Raw genomic sequence first — 17,576 nt, forward strand, 5'->3', positions numbered from 1 at the left:
CTTACTGTGAATGTCTCTTTATTAAAAAGGGATTTGTTTGCCGTTATGTTTGTTACAGTACTAGAGTTGAGTACTGTCCCTTAGATCTTTAACTTGAGTCTGGCACTCTACCATTGTAGTCACAACTCACCTCTATCTTGTTGCTAGTTAAGTGGAGATTAGGTTCTTGGATTTGTCTGCCCGGGGATAGATTCAAACTGATTCTCAGACCTCAGCCTCCTGAGCAGCTAGGGTTACAAGTATGAGCCACAGGAACACAGCTAAAAAGGCTATTAAAAAATCTTCATACTTTCATAGTAAGAGAAATAAATGAGATGCAGAAAAAAATACCTGTTACCCAACTAGAATCCAAAGGAAATACATTTTTTAAATAAAGGGGAAATGAAAGTAAAAAGACTTCCAGAGAAGATGAAGGTGACGAAGGGAAAGATGGGGAAGGTGAACACTCTGGGGACTCAATATGGCCAAATCATATATCACAAGCAGCCAGGCACCAGTGGCTCATGCCTGTAATCCTAGCTACTCAGGAGGCTGAGATCTGAGGATCATGGTTCAAAGCCAGCCTAGGCAGGAAAGTCCAGGAGACTCTTATCTCCAGTAAACCACTAGAAAACTGGACGTGGTGCTCTGACTTAGAAAACCAAGTACCTCTCCATCCTTCCCTCCCTCCCTTTCCCTCCTCTCTCCAACCCTCTCCCAACCCCTCCCTCCCCCTCTCTCTCTTCTCTCTCCTCTTTCAGTTTCTTTTTTCTCTATTTTGGATGTTCATGGGGCATGAACTTGGGGCCTGGACACCATCCCTGAGCTCTTATGTTCAAGGCTAGCACTTTGCTGCTTTAAGCCTCAACCCCACTTCTGCTTTTCATTTAGTCAATTGAAGAAAAGAGTTTTAGGGACTTTCCTGCCTGGGCTGGCTTTGAACCACAATCCTCAGATCTCGGCTTCCTAAGTAGTTAGAATTGCAGGCATAAGCCTCCTGTGCTTGGCTCCCTCTCTCTTATTAGCACTGAGAAATAAACAATTCCTAAACTCCGGCGTGTTAGCAGCAAAAGAGACAGCAGAAACCATGGGACCTATGTTTCTTTGGGCCAGGCTTACTTCACTTAATATAATTTTTTTCCAAGTCTTTCCATTTCCTAATGAGTGGTGAGATGCCATTCTTTCTGATGGAGGCATAGAATTCCATTACACACACACACACACACACACACACACACACACACACACACACACACACACACACACACACACACACACACACACACACACAGCACATTTTTCCAATCCATTCATCTACTGAGGAGCATCTGGGTTGGTTCCATATCTTGACTATGGTAAATAATGCTGCCATAAACATAGTTGCTTAGAAAGCTGAGATCTGAGGATGGTTGTTCAAAGCCAGCCCTGGCAGGAAAGTCTGTGAAACTGTTATTGTCTATTAACCGGCAAAAGCAGAGCAGTGGCTCAAGTGGTATATTGCTAGCCTTGAGCAATAAACTTCAGTAAGGAGTTCAAGCTTAGAATGGTAAAAGTAAAGTACAAGTGAAGGAGAAGTGGAAGGATGAGAGGAGGGGAGAGAAAATTAAAGAGGAGGAAAATGCAAACAATTGCACTAAAAATATAGCTCAATAATGATACAATAATAAAATGATGATACAGGGCTGGACGGTGGCCTGCCTTGCATGCATGAGGCCCTGGGTTCAATTCCTCAGCACCACATAAGCAGAAAAAGCTGAAAGTGGTGCTGTGGCTCAAGTGGTAGAGTGCTAGCCTTGAGCTGAAGAGCTGAAGGACAGCGCCTAGGCCCAGAGTTCAGGCACCATGGCTGGCCAAAAAAAAAAAAAAAATCAAAAAAAAAATAAAATGATGATACAAATTTTTATAGCATAATATGAAAAGGAAAGGCAAAGCCGATGCTGGTGTCTCATGCCTGTAATCCTAGCAAATGAGGAGCTTGAGATAAGAGGATCATGGTTTAAAGCCACCTTGGGCAGAAAAATCAGTGATTTTTTTTTCAGTTGAGGGGCTTTAACTAAGGGCCTTGAGCTCTTTTGAAATGTATTTCAAACTACTTAATTAGAGATGCTGTCATGGCGGCATCACACCTCACCTCCAAATATTTCCTTCCTTCACAAGCCTATCAACTCATCTGCAGCTGACCCTTGAGAATTATCTAGGCTCCACCTGTATTCTATGCATGCCATCCTGGCATCACAGAGGCACCTCCAGAGCCACCAACAGCAACTTACTTCAGGAAATAAGGCCATGGTTCTATCCCCACACTTGCTGCAAATTATAGAGCTCCCCATTTTTGTAACAAATTTCATATGAAAAGGATTGCCACAGATAAAATAAGATTGAACAGCATTAGACAGTTCATGTGAACATGGCTTTTGTGCCACAGCATCCCAGTGCTATAGTCTAAGGTAGTGCAACAGATAACAGACACTTTCCCAAGACACTTCCTGTCCCTCCAGAGTGGCTACTGATTTTAGCAGGGCCTTAGTCACACTGCCTTTTTTTTCCCTAGACTTCTAGAGTGCTTTCCTAGATTCTTGCTGAATAATTGAAGAATTTACAAAGTGAATATCTGTCTTCAATAGGGATTGGCACATTAAGAGACACTCAAGCCGTTATTGACACCTGTCAAGCTGTTATTGACACCTGAAATCCTGTTTTATTTTTGTCTCCACCATGAAGTAGTTGAAAGTAAAGTCACAGTACCAGCTTTGGCTTGCATTAAAATTGAACATTAGACAAGGAATAATAGAGTGTTCCATTTTATTGCAATGTAAGTAAAAGTATATACAATTTAAAGTCAGCCTTCAGTTATCCTAAACCATATTTCACATGTTTAATACATACATATAAGTACCAGCTATACACATATAGACAATAGAAATATAGACTAAAGTTCCATCATCACTGAAATCCTACTCATAAAGTATCTGCTGAAGAATACCAGCCTGGGCTGAGAAATTGGCTCAGTGGTAGAGTGCTTGCCTTGCATGCATGAGGCCCTGGGTTCGATTCCTCAGCACCACATAAGCAGAAAAAAGCTGGAAGTGGTGCTGTGGCTCAATTGGTAAGGGGCTTACCTTTTGGTCAAGAGCTGAGGGAGAGTGCTCAGGCCCAGAGTTCAGGACAACCAACCAAAAAAACAAAGAAGAAAAAGAAGAACAGCAGCCTGATACCATGATCAGTATACCATTATCCCAGCCAAGTTTAACTACATTTCTGTGTCCTTAGTCTCCTTCCTTAAAGACTAATGCTGTAAATCTCCACATAATCTCTAGCATTGGTAGATCCTTGTTTTTTTTTTTCATTTGGTTTTGATGTTTTGCAACAGTGTTACTATGCAGCCTAGACAGGCAACGTGCTGACAATATCCTGCCTCTGCTTCTAGCAGCTGAGATAACAGTCACACCATCATGCACAGCTAAATCTATTCAATTGTAAACTTTAGCTCTTTTAGCAATGTGATCTTGAGTTTCTTTGAACTTCAGTTCCTTCACTTAATAGCCAGGAATGACAGAATTTGGTATTGGCTTAAGAATGAAATAAGACAATGGGTGAACAAATGCAGCAATGGTATTCAATAGACACTATGCTGAAGATGCACTATTCAACTTGCGGGTGGGGATTGGAAGGGAAAATTGGGATTGGGGAAAGGATGACATTGTCCAAAAAGAAATGTATGCTTAACTTATGTAACTGTAATCCCTCTATATATCAACTGTATAATGAAAAATTAAAAATAAAAATATATTAAAATGAAATAATATAAATTTTAAGAAGGTGCTTCAAAAACAAAGTCTCAATTAACAGAAGGGATGTGAAGGGTAAACAAAGGAGGAGGCTGCAATGCTTGGTAAGAAATGTATGCATTATCCTGCCCATGTAATTGTAACCCCGCTGTACAGTATGTTCACAAATAAAATAAAAATAAAAGTCTCAACGTTAAGTTCTAGTAAGTATTCTTCATGAAGTATAGAGTTGTCCTATTTAAATTTGTTTAGTCCATGTAAGGCACAGTGAGAGACAAGGATTGGGAAGCTCTAAGTGTCAGGAAGGACTTGGGGAAAGTATGTGGGATCCTCTCTTATCTGAAAAAAATATAACATTAACCAATGGGGCTGGAGGGATGCCTTCAGTGCTAGATTGCTCCCTGATTTCCAAATCCAAGAATATAAAATATGGTAATAGACAAAAAAAAATTGCAAGTTAGTGACTAAACAAACTTAATTCTATGTGAAAGACAGAAAATAGTCTCTCTGAGCTCAAGGAATGCAGATTTCTATTTCTTTTCTCATGCCATGAAGAAATCAAGCTAGCCTTGGATTTCTGAACACTTTGCTTTTCCAGCTAATCTATTCCTGATGCACTGGAGACTTGTGAACCTGGCTTTGTTAGTCATGACAACAGCTCAAGTGTAGGCAAATTACATAATAAGCATACTGGATACTCAGGAAAGATATAATAAGATCAGAAAAGGGAATTGTAGAATGATAGCTAAAAGAAGCTCAAAGTCCAGGAGACTGTTATCTCCAATAAACTACTTAGAAATAGCTGGAGGTGACACTGTGTGACCTGCAGCTATGACAAGATCATACTAGAGAAGCACTTTGTTGGTAGGTTTGGGGCCATGGAGCAGCTCAGCAAGAATGCTGGGTGGGTTGGGAGGCATTAGAGCAGCAAGAATGGTCTGTCTCTTGTGTGTGTTCAGAGAGCCTATGTTCAGAGTGCCATTGTGGCACTACATAGGGCATGGTGGAGTCTGAACCAAGCAGATTCTGCAAGGGGCCCAAGCATGGTACTTATTCATGTTGGACAGCCCTTGCCTTAACTATGACCTGTCATGTACACCAGAGTTCTGGACCCAAACTAATAGTAAAGGCTTTCAACCAAACAAGCACATAGGCAGTGTGAATGACTGGAAGGAGTAAGCATGTGGACCAGAAGTGAGACATGGGAGCAAGATGGGGGATTCTAAGATATCCTCACTGAGCAACACATCTAGTCAGCCATAAGGCTCATAGCACTGACCCGAGTACCACTGACAGCTTGATGCAGCTGGAATAGTCCAGGCTATGGGGAGCATCAATGCTGTTTCAACCTACAACTTGCCACTTAGGCTTGGCGAAATGATGGGAACCATTGGTGTGGCTACCAGCCTCTGTGACATACTGTCAACTGACCAGAGCAAGTCTCTTCATGGTCATGGTTCTTCTCCTGGGGAAAGGGTTCCCAGTAAAAGGCAGAGAGTGGCAGTGTCTTAATGAGTTCCCATTGTTGTGACAGAAGATCTGATACAGACAAATTAAAGCAGGACAGGCTTATTTTGCCTATAATTTCAGGATTTTTCAGTACACGTAAGTTTTTATAAGAAAACCTTCTCACATACTGAGTGATTCCTTGGAAGTAGATGGAGGAGAGAATGAGAATGAGAACATATCGATGTACCTGGCATTCTCCTTTTAGGATATTTATTCTCTCAGGCTCCCAGAATGGGATGGTAATGTTCATCAACATTGAGTGAAGATCTATCCACACTGTTAATCCTCCTTGCAGTAACACAATGTAACCCAAGGAGTGCTTTCCTAATCTCCTAGCTACTTCTTAATCCACTCATGCTAATAATACTCAACATATCCATCACAAGTCCACCTTTATTAACCTGGAACCCAAATAGTTCTTCATAACCCTAAGATTCCACCTTTGCTCTTGTAGGTTTTTGTCCATCCATTTCCCAGAATTCCTCATGGCTGTAAACAATCGAAAAGTCTTCAAAATTTTAAGACTAAATTTTCTTATGCGATTCTAGGAAAACTCTTAGGCATGAGTCACTATGAAGTGAAAAACAACTCATATACACTAGAGGGAAAATGGCACAGATTATAGATTTCCACTCAATCAGAAAGGAAAATTCCCACCTTATGGTATTTTTACTTGCAGGCCACAGGACATTTACCTTTTTTTTTTTTTTTTCAGTCGTGGGGCCTGAACTCTGGGCCTGGGCACTGTCCTCAGATCTTCAGCTCAAGGCTAGCAGTCTACCACTTGAACCACAGCTTCACTTCTGGCTTTTTCTGCTTATATAGTGCTGAGAAATCAAACCCAGGGCCTCATGCATGCAAAGCAAGCACTGTACCACTGAGCCACCTTCCCAGCCTCAGGCATTCTCCTTAACAGGCATTTCATATTCCTGACATGACCAATACCCTGAGGGCTCCACTACAGGTTAGATTTCATCCTCACAGCATCACACATCACCCTCTGAGGAGCAGCCTTTGGGGATTTCATCCAGGACACATGGACTCTTTTTTTGTTTGTTTGTTTGTTTTCTTGGAGATGGGGACAACACTTTTCTGCCTTGGTAGGCATTGATCCAGCTCCCAGTAATATGATAAGGTGGGATTACAAGCATGTGCCACTGCTGCCAAGCTCTCAAATTCTTCTCAAAACCACTACTTTCTAGGGTGTTTTTTGTTCAATTTAATTTATAAATTTATTTTTTATTTGTTGCAGTTTAAAAAACTTTATTATACTACACATTCTATTAGTAAATGCACCAGATTTCATTTTCTCAAATGGTGAATGGAGTGCAAGATGGTCATCGCATGTTTCTTCATTACGAAGCACAGGATCTGATTGAGGGATGGCTTTAGTGTATTCCTACTGAGTAACCACAGAAGTGTGGAAGCCTACCATTGTCCTGTCATCAGATGTCAGAGGAAGGTCCACTTTAGATTGGAAGTAAATGTTTCAAGATAGTTCTCTCTGCTCTTATCCACTTCTGCTGCTATAATAGTGTATCATGATGCTTATCAAGCAGGAAGAGAAAAGATATTGCAAAGGAAACTGCTTTTAAAGTCCACTTCTAGGCACACCGATTTTCATTCCATGGAGCCTGTCATCTTGCTTAAATCTGGGTCCTACAAGGTACCACCTACATGTATTTTTAAATGTTTGTCTACAAATGCTTTTTCCAGGGTGTTACAAGTTAACATTATGTGCAAAGTGCACATAATTGCTCTCATGAAATAGCCTCTATTAAACACCAAGAGTTGTGCATTAGTAACCTCTAATGCATTTCTTAGCCTTTTCTAGTTGACAATTGATAGTAACCACAACCATGGCATAGTGGGTCACACCTGTAAACCTAGGAAGTAGATTTGTGGTTTGAAGCCATCCTGGGCAAAAACTTTGTGGGACACCAACTCATCCATATCAAATGAGTGCCACTTTCAGCTTTTTCTGCTTATGTGGTTTGTGCTGAGGAATCGAATCTAGGGCCTCATGCATGCAAGTCAAGCACTTACCACTGAGCCACCTTCCCCACCGAGTTTAATTTATTTTTTAATTTCCAAAATAGCTCCAGAAGCCGGGCGCTGTGGGCTCACGCCTGTAATCCTAGCTACTCAGGAGGCTGAGATCTGAGGATCGCGGTTCAAAGCCAGCCCAGGCAGGAGAGACCGTGAGACTCCTATCTCCAATAAACCACCAGAAAACCGGAAGTGGCGCTGTAGCTCAAGTGGTAAGCATTCGCCTTGAGCTGAAGAACTGAGGGACAGTGCCCAGGCCCAGAGTTCAAGCCCCACGACCGACAAAAAAAAAAAAAAAACCAAAATAGCTCCAGAAGTGGAGCTATGGATCCAATGGCAGAATGCTACTCCTCAACCAAAAGAGCTCAGGGACACAGCTTATTAAGTAAAAAATAAAAAGTTTTCAGTTTCTTTAGAAACAGAGCAGAGTTTATAGAAAAATTAAATGCAATAAGTTGTTTTTCTGAAAGCAGACAGTCAAGATGAATTTGCTCCTTCTCCTCTGACTCCATCTCAGCTAAAATCTTGACTAAGACAATAAGGACTAACCTCTAACAAAAGTTTTATGCCCATGGTTCTGTAATGCTAGCTGCTGAGATCTGAGCACCATGGTTCAAACTCAGCCCAGGAAAGTCCATGAGGCTGGTACCTCCAATTAATCACCAAAATGCAGAAAGTGATGTTGTGACTCAAGTGGCAGAGCACTATCCTTGAACCAAATTGCTCAGGGACAGTGCCCAGCCCCGAGTTTCATCACTATGATCAGTAAATAAAACATAGAGAATATAGGGAATTATACAAAAAGCCAGATTCTACCAAATAAGTAAAGAAGAGATGAACTCCCTGTCCTGCTGCCCAGAAGCTAGAAACTGCAGTGTTCCCAGGCAGGATGCACATGTGCACACCTTTGATTGCATAGTTACAATAGCAGAGCATGAGGTATTCTAACTCCTGAAAAATGCCTTTGGCTTGGCCTTTAGCTGGTTGTTTTGCAGTTGGAATCTCCTAGACTTTTCTGCCTAGGCTGCTTTTGAACTGTTATTCTCCAGCTCTCAGCATGCTCACTAAATAAGATGACAGCATGATCCATCGTGGGATGACACATTGCTGAGGAACTTCTTTGAAACAATGGAGATGAAAATCCCCATAAACGATTGTAGTTTACTGTGCAATATTGAGTGTTGGTTAGTCTGTTCAGGCAGGTGTACAACAGCCATCAGCAGCTCTGAGCTCAGCACTTCTGGTGTTCAGCACTGAGCATTTTTTAATTGGGCTATCCCTTTATATTATTGCAAGTGTTCTTTATTTTATGTTCAAGAATCTTATAACAAACAAGACTTGAAAATAATGTTTTCTGTTTTCCATTCTGGTGTGGGTTGAGGAGGGAGGGAGAGGAAAGGATAGAGAAGGGAGGTGGCCTGAGAAGGCAGTGGGGACTGGCAGGGCATCGGGGCCTGAGCTGGTTCCCCAGTTCCTTCTGAATAAAGTGAGACTGCATTGTTGGACAGTCTGTAGGGACAGGACACACTAGTGGGAGTCCATAGTGGCTCTCTCCAGGACTGCAGTGTCCTGGTCCCTCCTGCCTGCTTTCAAGTGCCCTGGATGTGGCCCTCTCGTGGGCCCTGGTAGGTGAATGTCCTTAGGTCGCCCCGCTGGCTGGCTGTTCCCAGATTTGTCATGATTAGCAGCTGCCCCTCCTCACTCTGGTTCCAAGCCCAGCACTATCTGCCTCCTACCAGCACCTCCCCACTCATGCCTCATGCCTGCAAGGCAAGCATTCTTCCACTGCTGACTCATTATTTTTTCTTGTTCAAAACACCATTGCTAGGAGGGATGAGTGACAATGTTGTCAGACACCTTGTATTTATATAGTGTCTTGTAGAATGGGAACTTCTTTGTATAATTACCTAAAGATAACAATAACAATAACAACAATAATAATAAATGTTTAAAAAACACCATTGCTTCTGTCCTGCACTGATAGAAAAATATCGTAGTTCCCTTACCTGCACCTCTGATAAATGATTTTTTGTCAAGATTTCTGATTTACTAGAGACAGCTTACATTTGACCATTTATGTCAGTCACACCACACCGAGGTGACTCTCAGGTCAGTGAAGGAGCTCTGAGCCCAGCTTATCACCCCATCCAATTCTACTGACTTTAATCAAGTGCACTATTCCCTACCTGGTAACATTCCTAATGAACCTCATGATCATTTACAACATCCTTCTGGACTTCCTGGATATGAGAAGGCACTGGTCAGGTGAGTCCTAGGTCTGTGGGAGCAAAGTCTCCTGCTGAGCCCTGAATTCTGAGCTCTGGAAACTTGTTTGTTTGTTTGTTTGTTTGTCGGTCGTGGGGCTTGAACTCTGAGCCTGGGCGCTGTCCCTCAGTTCTTCAGCTCAAGTCGAGCGCTCTACCACTTGAGCTACAGTGCCACTTCTGGTTTTCTGGTGGTTTATTGGAGATAGGAGTCTCATGGTCTCTCCTGCCCGGGCGGGCTTTGAACCGAGATCCTCAGATCTCAGCCTCCTTAGTAGCTAGGATTACAGGCGTGAGCCACCAGCGACCGGCAGAAACTTGTTTGTTTAATGTAAGCCACTTTTGATTTATGAATTTTTCATTTTTCTATTTTTACAAAATAGAATTTTTGAAGCAAGTCTTGATTTATGAAGATAAGGTGGCATTTGCTATTGGTACAGAGAATAAATATAGTTAATGTAAACCTTCATCATAAAGGAAGGTAGTTATTTGTGGGAGCTCTGGTAAGAATGTTTTTCCAGTCCCAAGTCTTGAAATCTGAGCCTAGGCACTGTCCCTGAGCCTCTTTGTGCTCAAGGGTAGCACTCTACCACTTGAGCCACATTGAAACACTGGAGCCACTACACAGTTTTTTCTGATTAGCTTATTGTAGATAAGTGACTCCTACCCAGGTTGGCTTAAAACTGCAATCCCCAGATCTCAGCTTCATGAGTATCAATAATTACAGATGTGAGTAACTGGCACCCAGCTGGTAATTGAATATTTTTAAAAATTGTATATTCCCAGAGACAGTCATGATGGTTTATTGCTTGCTGTTTTGGAGGTCTGAACTCACATTAGAGATACTGAGAACTCAGTAGTCTGTGTAGGAAACCTAATATATTGGCATCTGTCACATGATAGCTTGCTATTATTAAAGTTTCATCTTTGTGTTAGAGATGCTGAGATATGAAGATTAAGGGTGAAAGCCAGGCTAGGCAGGAAATCTGTGATACTCCAGAAACTTGCCCCAAACAAATCCAGAAGTGGAGGTGTGGCTCCAGTGGCAGAGTGCAAAAAAAAAAAGAAGCTCAAAGACAACACAGGCCCTGAATTCAAGCGTCAGTATTCAATACTCAGGACTGGGGCACACACACACATACACGCACACACACACACACACACACACACTGGTCACACACACACACACACACTGGTCATAGGTGGCTCCTGCCTGTAATCCTAACTCAGGATGTTGCAATCTGAGGATCGTGCTTCAAAGCCAGCCCCTGCAGGAAAGGCCGTGAGACTTTTGTCTCCAATAAACCACTCAGAAAACTGGAAATGGCAGTGTGGTTCAAGTGGTACAGCGTTAACCTTGAGCTAAAATTCTGAGGGACAGGGTCCAGGCCCAGAGTGTTTTTCCATGACCGACAAAAGAAAAGGAAAAAGAAAGAGCAAGAAATAAATAAAAAGAAAATGCAAAGATTTGGGGAAACAACAAAAACAACAACAAAACCCACAGGACTTCTATCTTGGGTAGAAAGCTGACCACCTAGGAAAACATACTAGTGAAATGTTGACCCTGACCACACACTAAGTCATGGATCTTGGAATAATAGCTGTTTCTAAGGAAAATAGGACCCTGCACAAAACCATGAACTACAGTGTAGTATATTCAGGAAGGATAATGTCAAGGAAACTGGGGTAGACAAGTGAAGACAGGAAGGGTAGATGAATGTAGCCATGATAGTCAATGTGAATGTGTGAAAATGGAACTAGACAAACTGAGGTGATGGGGGCTGGGGAAGGGATGACAAGAATGATAAAACGGGTGACATCTATCACATGCATTGTACTCATGATCTCAAGTATGGAAATTAAAACCCTTTGTACATCAACTTCATAAAATACTATTAGTAAATGTAATGATACATTGCACTCACAAACTGATATGTTGAATTGAAGTTCTTTGTACAATTACTCAAGTATTTCTATAATAATAAATTCCTTATTAAGCTGGGCATTGGTGTTTCATGCCTGTAATGGTAGCTACTCTGTATGTTGAGCTCTGATGTTTCCGGTCTCACATTCTTCCTCTCTGCTTTGACAGTATAATATCATCATTATTTATGATTGCCTACTTTAGAAATCTTTTTTTTTTTTTGGTCCTGGGGCTTGAACTCTGTGCTTAGGCACTGTCCTTGTGCTCTTCAGCTCAAGGTGAGCACTCTACCGCTTGAGCCACAGCACCACGTCCGGTTTTCTAGTGGTTTATTGGAGATCAAGAGTCTCACAGACTTTCCTGCCAGGGCTGGTTTGAACAGCGATTCTCAGATCTCAGTCTCCTGAGTAGCTAGGATTACAGGCATGAGCCACCGGTTCCTGGCTCACTGTAATAATCTTGAACACACATTTTACTCTGTGTTTTACAATGCGTAATAATATTCTCACATTGATAGCCTGTGAAGCTGCTGTGGGTTTGGTATTACTCTTGTAGTGTAAAATAACTATACTCATTACCTGCAAAGCCTTAGTCTCTGACAATGCTGAAAATTATTCCCCCCAGAACCATATTCATCTCTATACCTTGATATTCCTAAAGTCACAGGAATGATCTGAATTAATCAACCATTCATCACCTACTTATTAGCATGGAATGTCTGTTCATATGTACTCGCTATCATGAAAATTACTTTCACTACTTTTCATTTTTCTCTTTACCCCATTCTAACCCTATCACCCTGACTTTTCCTACATTAGTTCACCTCACCTATCCAAGCAGCCATTAACATACAGAAAACAGGTAAATACTAATTGTTTTTCAAGTCCTATCATTACAATACATGCATGGAACTTATTTCATTTTAGGTTTTATGTGAAGCAAGCCTAATTGTGACTCTCCTAATCATTATCTGAGAAGGGAGTCTGACAGAACAACCTAGCATGTGCACGCTCCCAGAGCACCCTCTAGCGGGAAGCGGCGCTCACTACACCCTGGGCCCCATGATACCCACGCGCTGAGCGCGCCCTCTGGAGGGAAGCAGCGCTCACTGCACCCAAGCTCTGAGCACCGCAGTAGTTTCAGCTCCAGCCCGTGGAATGGCCTGGCCCTGGAGACCTGGGCTGCTCTCAGGACAGTCCTTCTCCACTAAGAGTGATCCTTATCATCCCTTAATAAAAGGGCAAAGGAGAGGAGGAGGGTGCAGCGGAAGGAGGTGGCCAGGAGGGAGGTAGAAGCTGCGGGCACCGCGGTCCGGTGCGGGTGCGGTGGCCCAGCCCCTGCCTCCGATTTCATCTACGCAGCTTTTCCCATGACGGTTGAGATACCGAGTCGGGTATTTCTTGAAAGATTGTCCCCGAGCCGCTCTGCCTCTCCCTGCCTTTCCCTCAACGAAGGCGGCTTGACAATGTGTGGGTGTCCAGCACACTTGGGGGCCGTTCCATCTCCTGATGCTGTTCGCTGTCCCGCTTTGCTGCTAGGTGCTGCGGTCCGAACCCTGGTTCCCATGACCCACGAACGCCCCCGGAGCCGGTCCACACAGAGCCCCGGAAGGACCCAGTTCTCTGCCCGGCGGCTCCCCCAGCGGGTCCTATCGACCACACCCTGCACCGGCCACTGACAACCCTGACTAGGGGACCGATTCCGGACCCTGACCTCCGGCAATGCGGGGGGGGGGGGGGGGGGGCGCGCGGAAGGAGGCAGGGCTGCGCATGTGCAGTGGGGCTTACGGGGCAGTGGAGGATCCGCCACCTCCCACCAGATGTTTCCATAAGGCATGGCGTGCTGGACTCACCGGATCCAGCTCCTGGGATGGTGCCACCAAGGCCTTGGCCAGAGTTGTGCCTGCTGCTCAGCGCTTCTGATTCTCTACCACAAGTTTAGACCAGGATCCGTGCCCAGACATGAGCCAGCCACGTTCACGACCCCGCTACCCGGAGCCAGAGCCCCGAGGCCACCCTTCCCGGCGAGCACCAGGCCGGGCTCCGCCCCCCGTGCCGCCAGTGTGCAAGCGAGAGCACGATGGCGTGAGGCTTTATTCAGTACAGGTTCATGCAGCCTGCGTGAGCCGAGGCTTTTCAGCGAAACGGCTTCTCCTTGGGTCAGTAGATGTGGCTTGGTCGCACAGATTGGCTCACCAGGAATGCAAACCCAGATGTGAGGGAATGCAGGGCCCAATCACCATGGAGACCAGAACCTGCAGGCATTACCATTGAATGGAATCCCTGGGTTTCAGGAACTAGTGTTGAAGGAAATACACAAAAGCCCCACCGGGGCCTCAGTTTATGTATAGCCAGCTTGTTAGTCATGCAGCATTTATACCACCTACTGAAGTTTGGAAAAATTGTAAGGTAATTTTTAATGTGATTCTGTGTTTCTGAGAAAATCTAAGCTTTTGTGGTGGTGGTGGTGGTGGTGCAATATAACTTCCTGGTAGATTTAAGTTTGGGATATATAGGAAATAAAAATTAGGTTGCCTAGTGCCCGGTCAGATAGTACATGTCATTCTTACGCTGACAAATAGATTCGTTTGTGGACAGGAACATGAAAGGGTACATGTTAAAATATGTATTTTTCATTAATCTGCATGGATTATGTAGAACATCAAAGCTGTTTTTAAAAGAGAGAGTCGTGGATGTATTTGTGCTGTGCTTTCATTTCTTTGTAAATGAAGTAACGATTGATAATACACTTGTTGACCTTTTCACGCCTTCATATATATGTACACATATATAGAAATAGATGTCTGGTTTTTTGGTTTTCCAGTGTTTGGAAAGGAACTGATGGCAAAATTAATATTAAGTATACTTTGCCAGATAACCATGCAGACAGCAAGGTACAGAGAACAAAGAAAGGTTTATTTGTGGGGAAAGAGTGCCTGCAAGACTCCTTCTCCCAAGGGAGGAATGAGAAGAAGCACCGGTTATTTTTTGGGGTGACCTATATAACCTAGGAGGTGTAGGAGGTGCTAGAAGGTGCTAGGAGGTGGAGACCCTGGTGTCCACGTGTGGGCCAGGGGCTTCATCATGTCAGACTAGGATTTATGCCTCCTATCCACCTAGTAGATAAGGGTCCTGCAACTGCCCAAATCTGAAGGTCACCCTAAGGGTTTCTTGTTGCCTTATATGGTGGTATTGGTCCCAGAGAAGTGCCAACCCAAGGTAAAGGGGGTTGGAAGTTGATTATGTACTGCCTTTACTATGTGGGCCTAGTGTTGCTTAGGAAGGGAGTATGTTAAGCTATGGAGAAGGGAGGGAATGGACTAAAGCTATGGGAAGGGACTCATTTTGCTAACAGAAACTTAGATTATCTACTGATGAGCTATACCTCCACCTTAAAAACAATTATAATTGTAGACATCCCATACTTCAAGGTCAACTTAAAGCATGAGTGGCAAAGCCAAACACAAACATGTCAATTAAATAAAAACAGATTTTGGTTTGCTTTGTCATAAGTCATGAACTACTAAGTATTGTATCACTATATTTAGAAATTCTTTACTATCTTATTGGCACTTTAAATTTATCTAAGTAGTCATTGATTTTGAAAATCACAGCATGCTTAGTAGGGGTCAATTAATGGTCCTGTTGAGGAGGTCATGTTGAGGAAAGACCCACAGCCTTTTCAGTGTGCTCTTGCAGTTGGTCCTTGAGAGGGAGAAAAGGATTGTAGCTAGAGCCAGGAGAAGGCATGTAAGGCCCTTTCACAGTGAAAAGGAATGATACAAAAGCAAGGTGGGATTCGGATTTCTCTACCTGTCTGTCTTCTTGTGACCTGATGACAGAGTCTGGACTACCATGGATCCTTTGGCCTGTGTTTTATTGCAAAGGCAATGAGTGAAGAAAAGTTATGTGATTTGAAGTTAAGAGGGATTTGGGGTCAGCCTTACTCAGCCTTATGTACTATTGTTGATCAGGTGTGATGTAATGGCGGGCTGACTTTCTCTTTTTTTCGGGGGGGGGGGGGAGGCTGGTTGTGGGGACTGAACTCTGGGCCAAGCGCTGTCCCTCAGCTCTTCAGCTCAAGGCTAGCACTCTACCACTTGAGCCACAGCGCCACTTCCCTCTTTTTTCATTTTGCTTATGTGGTGCTGAGGAATGGAACCCAGGGCCTCAGGCATGCAAGGCAAGCGCTCTACCACTGAGCCATCTTCCCAGCCCTTATTTGTTCTATTTATTTCTCTCCTTCCTCATCAATCCCCAAACCATATTTGTGGCAGTATTTGTTGTATATATTTTGATATCCTATTATTAGGTGTATACAGTTTGTGAGTATGTTTAACATGTCATTAGTATGTCTTTATCTCAAACCTAGGCATCATGCATGCATTACTAATGCTGTGCATTCAACGATGGCATATCTTCAACTTATAGTGTAATTCTTTCTCTGTTGGAAATGTACTGTATTTTCTAGTAATTCCTTTCCAGAACATGTTAAATGTTTATGCAAGAAGAGATAAGGTTAGAGAGATTTTCCTTATCCTTACCTTTCTCTCCATCTGTATTCTCAAGAGATAAAATTTCACGAAATCATATGACAATAAATTAATTTGAAATCATATGTCATCACTATGTGAAGATCATTGCTATTATTTAGGCATATTAAATGTCAGTTATCAGCTAAATGAAGTGGCTTTTCATACCTCAATCTATAACCCATATTGCCCCCTCTTTCCCTTTATTTCCTCCATTTCCTATTCTCTGTGAAGTGTGAGGGGAGGTTGGCTAAGGGGGAGAGGGAATTGCTTATTTTCCTGGCTCTGCTACCTAGCTTGGTACCAATACCACTGCTTTGAATAATCTGTGGAGAGTGTCAGGCAGCCCAGAAGACAAATCAAATCTTGGACTGAGTTCTGTGGTTCCACCTCTGTGGAACTCTGTTGCATTCCTACAGTGCCCTGCCTTTTACCCCACCTTTGGACCGACAAGAATTCTCTGGCTTATTTCCTGTCAGACAACTGGAATTCCTAACCTGGGTAGTTGCAGAAAATGGACAGTAGGTGGCGAGCGCTCACCATAACATTGCCTAGAGAGGGAGAAGAACGTTGGTGATGGCTGGACTCTGGCATATCAGTGATTATCCTGGTACCATACCTTGGTTGCACCGTGTTCTGCCTGACTGAGGCACGCATGACAGTACTGATATCTGCCAGTTTTCACTCTTGCATGATATAATACTAATTCACCCTGAGGAAATCTGTAGTAGAGCTGCTACCTCAGTCATTTATATACTGTAGCTTCTCAGTTCCAAATGTACATTTTTGCTGTAAACATAATTAGTCTCTGAGCTGGGTGCTTATGGCTTAAGCCTATAATCCTAGGTACAGTGATGGCTTAGAGACATCGGAGTATCATGATTCAAAGCCACCATTGGCGGGAGACACCCATAAATGGTGCTGTGGCTCAAAACTGGTAGAAAACTAGTCGTATATAAATAAAACATTCTGTGATAGTGCCCCAAACGCTTAGGTGTAGCCACACAGTAAAGAAAGAGATAAAGACAGATTGTCCCTTGGAGGAATTAACAATGTGTCCTTTGTGAGGGTTAGCATCTGTTTGTAATTTTTACAGAATCATAAGTTAAAAGATTTACAAGCCGGGAGCTGGTGGCTCACGCCTGTAATCCTAGCTACTCAGGAGGCTGAGATCTGAGAATCGCAGTTCAAAGCCAGCCTGAGCAGGAGAGACCATGAGACTCCTATCTGCAGTAAACCACCAGAAAACCGGAAGTGGCGCTGTAGCTCAGGTGGTAGAGCGCTCACCTTGAGCTGAAGAGCTGAGGGACAGCGCCCAGGCCCAGAGTTCAAGCCCCACGACCGAAAAAAAAGAAAAAAAAATTACAATACAATAGTTTAGCTGGAGTTAAAATGGAGTATTGGCCTTCACCATTCAAAATAGAATTAACCAATCACATTCAAAACTCAAAGCAATATTTTGTCATTTTCTCTCCTGTTTAGTCACAGATTGCATTTTCGTTTCTATTTATAATTCCTTGACCCAAAACTCT

At 43.2% G+C, this 17,576-nt stretch overlaps 1 long non-coding RNA gene across 1 annotated transcript in view; it reads right to left on the bottom strand.

The window, feature by feature from the left end:
- The window catches only part of LOC138815543 (uncharacterized), a 62,174-nt gene extending 48,669 nt beyond the window's left edge, over nucleotides 1–13,505 (bottom strand). Inside the window, exon 1 of the long non-coding RNA XR_011368357.1 lies at nucleotides 13,366–13,505. This is a non-coding gene — a long non-coding RNA (uncharacterized lncRNA). The remainder of the gene's footprint in view (nucleotides 1–13,365) is intronic.
- Nucleotides 13,506–17,576: the final 4,071 nt, after the last annotated feature.

This window comes from Dipodomys merriami, unplaced genomic scaffold (genome assembly GCF_024711535.1).
Source record: "Dipodomys merriami isolate MVZ:Mamm:240054 unplaced genomic scaffold, mDipMer1.0.p SCAF_65, whole genome shotgun sequence".
NCBI classification, from domain to species: Eukaryota; Metazoa; Chordata; class Mammalia; order Rodentia; family Heteromyidae; genus Dipodomys; species Dipodomys merriami.